At 37.5% G+C, this 7,251-nt stretch overlaps 1 long non-coding RNA gene across 1 annotated transcript; it reads left to right on the top strand.

Moving 5' to 3' along the window:
- Positions 1–694: 694 nt before the first annotated feature.
- LOC137862448 (uncharacterized) lies at positions 695–3,662 on the top strand. The gene is made up of 2 exons (XR_011100281.1): positions 695–2,228; positions 2,471–3,662. It is a non-coding gene; the product is annotated as an uncharacterized lncRNA (long non-coding RNA).
- Positions 3,663–7,251: the final 3,589 nt, after the last annotated feature.

The following is a 7,251-nucleotide window of genomic DNA, read 5'->3' as shown; positions in this document are numbered from 1 at the left end:
AGCTGTTTTCAAAAGAGATGTATGATTAGAGTCAATTGACATTAGCAGGACTCTGTTGGTTTAAACCAAAATGTAAAATGTGGCTCTCCACATAGTCTGCTCAATACAAATGTTTGCTTGCTTTTGTGGATCTATGTCATTGGTTGCACTTAATTACTTTCTGTAGTTAGTGCTGTATTAAGTAGTCCATTTTACAAGTACTTAAGATTTATCCGGGTCCAAGAGCTCTGCTGAAATGAGACTGAATTTTCATTTAGCAGCATAAATGTAAAATACATGTTTGCCAAGTGTGCGGGAATTTTACAGGAAATTCTCCATTGTTTGGGATGTTTGTGTGCATATACATACAATTTTTTACTTAAATATACATACATATATATATACACACATGTATATATGTATCTTGAAAGACTAAAGGTAAAAATGTCATTTCCCAGCCACCTTGCTTGTGACTTCCTTATTTCTTATCTGTTTTTGTTTGGTTGACCATATTTCACTTAGACACTTTCATAACTATTAAAAAAAAAAAAAAAAAAAAAAAACTTTTATACCTTTATGAGGCATATTCTTTACTATGCATGTACTTGAGGTAGGTTTGGAAATAATTATATTTTCACTTAATTTTTGAGCAGTGTAACACTTTATTACACACCTAAAAACATGACTAAGTGCGCGTATGAAATGTGCTTTTTAAAGTGATAAAGACTTGGTTTAGTAATTATGTAAGTTAGATACTCTTTCATGTTCAAGTAGTTGAGCAAGGATTGCAGGGCTAGGAAAACAAACTTAGGCAACTTCTAAAATCGTATTCATGCTGGCAGAACTTTATCCTAAGAAAAGTTGAGATGTTTGGTTCCAGAGTTTTTCTTAGATGTGATTTCTTAAATGCAATTTTAGATTATGACTTCTTGGTTGTAATTCTCAAAGGACTTTCCTTTTCAAGTGGACACCAGGAGCTGCCTAAAAATAAAACTGGCTCAAGTTCCTTGAGATTTTTTTTTTCTCTCTTTGAGTTACAACTTAACTATAGAGCCAAATGAGTCAGTTTCATCTTCTCCATGTACAGCTGGTGTGGTGGAAAGAAATGATCTTTTCAAAGAGCCATGACAGTCATCGTTATTTCGTTATTGCAAAAAGATGAATGAGGAAGGAAAATGAAAGAAATTGGGAACAAGTCTAGGCCAAAGATGACTAGAAGTGTGTTAATTGACAGTAAAAAAATAAATAAATAATAAAAAACAAACCTTAAAGCCTTGTAACTCAACATTTTGTCCTTGCTGTACACTGTTACCAGCATGTAGATGGCTGTGAGAACATGAGTTTGTGAATTCACCTTTAAAATAAAAAAAGAACTTCATCAAAATTAACATTAAATCATCGTAGACCTTTTGAAATGTTAAGAGATGAGTAAACCTGATTTACAAATACACAAATCGTGTAGGAATGGAAACATTACTATGCAGAGTTCTACAATTTGTATTTAAAATCAGGAGATGTACTTGTTCAGTCAAAGTTGTGCCTAACTTTGCCATCTACTTTTAACCTGCACAGGTAACTAGCACCTTGATTATCTGTTGAACTCCCAACAGCATTCTTGTTTTATCTTGCACATTGTTTTAGCAAAACCTGTTTTACATGGCTATCCAAGTGACAAGGCGAAAATAAAACACACACACAAAAAAAAGAGTATCTTTTATAGGCAGTTAATAATGGATGTTCTTACTGCTTATTTTGAGCAAAAATCTGTTAGATTTACCAGTAAAAATTTAAACTAGAAGAGATTGTCATTAAAATTATGAATATACTTTGAAGTGTTATTTAAATCCTAATTGAATTACCTCATATTGGAAAAGGGGTAGGAGGAAGGTCTGCCCTTTGTTTCTGTCACTGTTTATTCTTTTGCCTTCTATGCCCTTTTCTTTTCAGCTCCCTAGGGGCCTTTGCTTACAGTGCGATAGTGACATTGGGTGTATCACAAGCAAATACAGTAGTTTGGCTGTAATCTTAGCTCCTACTGCCCACACAGACTCATGAACTCTCTTCTCTTAACCTTGCATATTGGTAACTGAGAAGCTCGGAAGGACAAATGAAATAGGAAGGCAAGTTATGTACCATAATGGGCTTCTATTTTTCCTTGCTTTTCCAAAGTGTCAAAAAGAAACATCACCCCAAAGACCTAAAATCGTCGCTGCCAGTTCCTATTGATGTTTCCTGGATGAATACTTTGGGTAAGATTTTACTTGTGCTCTTTCTGTCTTCTGCCTAGCCTCCTAACCTCCCATGCCAGCCGCAGGCAGAAATAAGAAGCAGCTATTCCTTTCACTGAACTAGATTATGAAATTATACAGCTGCTGAGTAGGAGACACTGTGTTGGCATGGTTGAATGGGAAGCAAGAGTCTAGACTATAACTAATGGCATGTCTGTGGATGATAATGGCTCTGCATCTTCACTGGGCTTTGTATTCCATAGGACTATGTCTAACAAAGAAGAATAAATGGGAGAACTGAGCTTGTTTTTCTACAGTGTATTTATCTGGAGCCTTTCTTGGATATAGCAGTGCTGTGGGCTTGCAGCTGCTGAAATGAAGATGAGTAGTGAACTGTTGAGCAATGGTGATCAGCCATTGTATGAGAACTTCAGGAAGGTCTTGCTGCGTGAAAGCTTGCCATCTCTGATCGTTTCCTATCAGCTTAATATTGGACAACTGGAACACCTTAGACATTTATTGGACATTTTGGAATACCTTGGAGGAAAGTCTAATCTGAAAAAGATGTTTACTGTAATGTTATGGGAGCCATCTCAGAGCCCAACACTTTGCTTTCTTTCTGTGCAGTTTCCAAAATACACGGGTCTCTTAAATGGCATATATTTATATTCATTATTTCCTAGTGCTAATGCTTTAACTTCAGAAGTACTGGAAGGCCTCTTTCATCTTTGTAGAAGATACTTTCATACAACAGAGTGCAGAGCTGAGGTGTTGCATCCTGCAGACATACTTTGAACCACAGCTGTGCTGGAATGGACAATGGAGCTTGGTCATGTTAAATTGTAGGAGATGGTTCCTTGTTATTGTGTGTCTGAATGCATCGTGTTCTTTCCTGGATTATGAGACTCTTCGCTAGATGTTTGGGCATAGGTAAGAAATGCCATAAACAAGAAGGCAAAATGTCACAGCAAAGTGTCTGTTGGAGTTCATAAAATGAAGTCAGAAACAGATTGCCTTCATGTTGAAGGCAAGGCCTATGGAAATTAGTATAATGCAACTATAATAATGCAATGTAACAGGAACATGTGGTTATTAGTAGAAATGGATAGAAGACTAGTGCTGTCTCTAAACTATTTTCAAGCAGATCTGCCTCCATTTCCTGGCTGCATGACTGACAGAGCTGATGAATATGGTGCCTGAGCTAGGGTGCATGTTTTGTTTATTCTCACTTGCAGTCACTGGACAGTTTGGTTGCAACCCTACAGTCTTTTGAAAAACAGCAACAAAAAAGGGCTGTCACAACTGTTTGCATCTGCACTTCGTCATTGTGTCCCTCTCCAAGACCAACAGTCTTGTCCGTTGAGAAATCCTCCAGGGAACATTTCCTCTAAAACTCGTTGCAGTCCTCCACCAGAATGAATTTCCTGGAATAAAGCTTCTTTGCTTGTTTCAAAATCAATCTGTTTATTTTATGGGTGATGGGCCTTTGAACAAACCATAGCTGATAAGAGAAGTGTGGAAAGCCTGAATACTTAACTGGGGTATTGCTTGTCTGACACGTTTCTGTTCCTACAGTTTTGAAAAACATTCCTACCCTCTATTCCCTTAGCTGTGACAGAGCTCACCTCCAAAAAAGGCTTTTCTGCCTTCCTTCTGCACTGGCAAGATTTTTCCCAAATTACTTTCTTCAGCATTGCTACCGTGTAACAAAGGCAGGTATGTGGGTGGCTGACTTGCGTGTGGTGGGAAGCAGTAACTGAATGTGTGCTTAAGTCAGATGCCCTTGGAAGGCATTAGTGGGAAATGTTATCCCAGATGTGAGTCAGCACCAAATATAGAGAGAGTGGGAAATGAGGGAGATGCTCCGTTTTGTTGTTTAGCAGCATTATCTCTGGCAGCTGATGCAGGAACAGAACAGATCATGGTCCTGAGTGAGCTGCTTTGTCTTGCAGTATTTATACCAAACTGAACTACTGTCTTTGCTTTAACTTTTTTTTTTTTTTAAGCTATAGATAAGTACAAAGTACATTGCCAAATCAGAGGAATTCTGCAGTGCTTGTTCCAGAGCTGTAAACAATGTTACATCATAAAATCACAAATACAGTAAAAGCTGAAGGAAAAAATCAGCCACAACATATATTTTTTCAGTTGTTTTTGCTATTTTCATTTGCTGCTGTTTCAAATACTGTACACTGGATGCGGTCGATTTAACTTTTAACCTACATGGGGGTATAGTAAAGTTTAAACTGCTCAACTTGCTTAACAGGAGGGCAAGAAAAGAGAGAGGAGAGAAAGTGTGAACAGCAGAGCAGGCATGAAGACAACACAGTTGACTTCTGGAATTGCAGCTGGAATGTTGTGGAATTTGATACAGATGGAAAATTGAAGTTTAAAAGTGTAAAATTTCCAGTGTGGGTGCCATTTTGAATAGGCTGTGTGGGTGGAGAATGGTGCTAAATGCCAAGCAGACAAGTAGAACTGAAAGTCTCTTTCCAACTAGTAACAGACAGCTAGCAATGGAAAAAAAAATAGTAGTTTAAATGTCCCAATGCAGCTGTTTTGTAATAAATCACTAATAGTTACTGGTAAAGCTCAGCTCATCAGCATTTGCTGCTTTCTTGTCCATAGTACTTTTCCACAGTAGTTGCAGTATGATTCTTATGATATTCTTATTTAATGTCTTACTCTACATAGTCAGTTCGTGCCACTTTGAAATCCTTTTTTTTTTTTTGTCAGACCACGACATGTAGCAGGTCAAAATTGTTATTGAATATTCTGGGTAACTATTTTCTTCACTTTGTAAATGGCATTACTTCTAAGGACCAAGTCTCATTCCTTATAGTATGGGCACACAAGAGTGTTACTGGACATCTCTTCTGCTTCTTTGTTCTCAGATCCTCAGTTAAATTTCTGGTGCTTTGGTTTGGCATCAGGCCGAGTTCCAGGAGTGGATCTTTCCTCTTCATTTGCTCCAGATGTATTTCATGTGTATTCATGAGACAATCCTTCAGAAAAAGAATGAGCATACAGCTCTCCAAAGTGATTACTAAGCAATTCATAATTAACAACAAAAAAAAAGGGGGGGGGGGGAGGCAGATGGACATATTTAAGACTTTGATGCCTTATTGCTTCCTTCAGATCAATCTTGCTCCGGTATCATGAAGTAGCAGTGGAATATATTCCCTCTGGTCAAAGCAAGACCTTTTGCCTTTTCTAGCCTATCACAATGCCATATAGTGTATAAACTGGTGAGAGGATATTCCTGGAAATAGCATCATGGTCTAGCACCACTACATTTTACTAATTCAGGTTATTGTGTTTTCACCTTCAGTATCCATTAACTGAGGATCTCATGAAGCTGCTGTATAGTGCCAGTTTGCCTCATCAATACTTTGTTGTTGATCACGGGATCTTTTGACATTATACAACCTGGATCAGTGTCAATACTGAAATGAGTTTGTAACTTTTGCTATAGTATATAATGAACATTATGTATTCTGAAACTGGGGGGTTTACCTGGAATCAGATTATTCACAAAGAAAATAGTACTCACTTGTTAGAGCAGTGCTGTGTATCTGCAAATGTCAGCTAGACTTTGAGAGTAGAATTTTTTTTTTTTTTGGAAGCTGCTATTTCTGTGTTTGTTTATTCATTCTTTTCAGTTTCTTCTTGAATGAGAAGCATATAGACTGGTTTTCATTTAAATTGTGAGCAGTTGAGGTTTTTCAGGGAAGGAGCAGTTACAGGCAGACTAAAAATTGGATATCAAGCTATACCTGCTTCTCTTCCATCTTTAGATGAGCTATTTTACAACAGGTTGCTTTTCCTGTAGGAAGAGGCTGCAGTAACTTTGAAGAGACACTTTCCTACCTTGTCAGTGCATGACAATAATTAGGCTGCCAGGTACATTAGCATACAGAGGAAAAGGGTAAGGTCAAAATTATTTTGCTTTTTAGTCTGTGAGTACCGAGGGTGTACTTGGCTACTTGTTGATCAAAGGTAGGTCCCAAATGATGTGAAAGCATCTAATATTCAATACAGACACATGCCCCTTTGATGGTAGAAAAGCTTTATAATGATTGGCCCAAAACTTTTGTTCTCTCTTCTGAGGCTTTAGAAGAAGCTGTAAAAGCTTTTGAATATTTATACATATAATTGTTTTCAATCAAATTTGAATGAAGTGGAGGTCATTAGTAACAAGAAAGTGCTTCTTAATTTTTCAGAAGATTCTGACTATCAAAATGCAGAACATTTCTGTTGTAATGGGAGCAATTTGAGGGAGAGAGAAAAGAGAGAGAGAATATAAGGGTCATAATCACTTGTTTTTTTATTGTTCTGAGATGACCTTTTTGTTAGTCTTCAGCTTCTGTCAGGAAAGTTTAGTTGTAGTAATTATGTACTCTATGAAAGACTACAAGGATTTCTCATGGCAGTATTTAAAACTCCACTGTTTTCCAAAGCCAGAAAATAAGACTTTTTTTTTTTTTTTTTTAAGTAGTTATACCAGAAGTGGAGATGACTCAGTTCAACAAGCTTCCCAAATTTATAGGTGGTTCCCTTCAGAGAGACCTGACACTGTAACGCACGTGCTAATTACCTTTGTGGAAGAAGCACACATGCCCTTGTGATTAAAATCTAGAATTTAAGAATAACACTGGGAGTAAGGCAGCAATTGGGATGTCACTTGAGGTGCAAAAGCAGTGAAAGTTGTATGGATCTTTAAATAAACAAACTATAACCATGGGTTTTAGTTCATAAATAATGCTAACATCAGTTTCTTTTTCTTCCAGTGAATTGTAAATTATAACTAGTGGTTGGAGGAGGGAGGTTGGTTCTTTATCCTACACATTTGTAAAGGATTTGGAATGCAGTCCTGATGCTTCCAAGTCTTCCTGCTGCAGCTGGAGGAGAGACGTCGTAATGCTCATGTCTGCTCACGACTGGCTGTGTTTTGAAACCATAGCCCGGGCAAAGGGAAACGTATAATTTTACCACCTCTCCCGGCTGTCGTCACAAGAAACACTGACTCAGACACACCTGTGAG

The sequence above is a fragment of the Anas acuta genome, chromosome 1, assembly GCF_963932015.1.
Source record: "Anas acuta chromosome 1, bAnaAcu1.1, whole genome shotgun sequence".
Taxonomy (NCBI): Eukaryota; Metazoa; Chordata; class Aves; order Anseriformes; family Anatidae; genus Anas; species Anas acuta.
Note: the sequence above shows the minus strand (reverse complement) of the source record. Positions and strands in the feature narration are given on the sequence as shown.